The following is a 765-nucleotide window of genomic DNA, read 5'->3' as shown; positions in this document are numbered from 1 at the left end:
GAGAGTTAGACTCCATGACCTCCAAGGGTCTTTCCAACTTTATACAATACATCAACTTCTGAAAGCAGCAAGGCTGCATGAAATAAATTATCTGTTGTTTCATAGCAAAGGCTGAAAGACAGCCAGCATTTCCCTGAGTTTCCTATTGTTTAGAATTCAAAGTTTCTCCTTGAGAAGGCCAGGCACATTGTTTTCTGTCAGGCAGCCAACTAAACTGGAAGAAACTGAAAGGTGATATCTTTTGATGGATGGACCTCCGGATACCTGAACCCTTCAGCCAGCATAAGGGCTAACTGATTTTATTATGTAAGAGGGTTTACACAGTTAGAGTAATAGTAAATAGGTATAGCAAGACCAACTTAGTCACTGTTATAACTTGTTTCCCAATTTTTTTTTTTACCCAGGATAGTTAGTATGCAGTAGGAGACACTGATTTCGTCTATGACCTCTTTTTCTTCCCTGACTCACCCCTGATGAGTTTGTCAATGGTTATAGACAAGGGGCAGATATCAGGAAGAAGAAATCAATCCTTAATGGCATAACAAAGGGCCAAATCCACCCAGGATCTGGGATCCTGGACAGCTACATGAAGGAAGGAAAGAAGGAAGGAAAGAAGGAAGGAAGGAAGGAAGGAAGGAAGGAAGGAAGGAAGGAAGGAAGGAAGGAAGGAAGGAAGGAAGGAAGGAAGGAAGGAAGGAAGGAAGGAAGAAAGGAAGAAAGGAGGGAAGGAAGGAAGGAAGGAAGGAAGGAAGGAAGGAAGGAAGG

This window comes from Petaurus breviceps, unplaced genomic scaffold (assembly GCF_028583685.1).
Source record: "Petaurus breviceps papuanus isolate PSGF00001 unplaced genomic scaffold, PetGlider_PUasm1.0 185, whole genome shotgun sequence".
Taxonomy (NCBI): domain Eukaryota; kingdom Metazoa; phylum Chordata; class Mammalia; order Diprotodontia; family Petauridae; genus Petaurus; species Petaurus breviceps.
Note: the sequence above shows the minus strand (reverse complement) of the source record.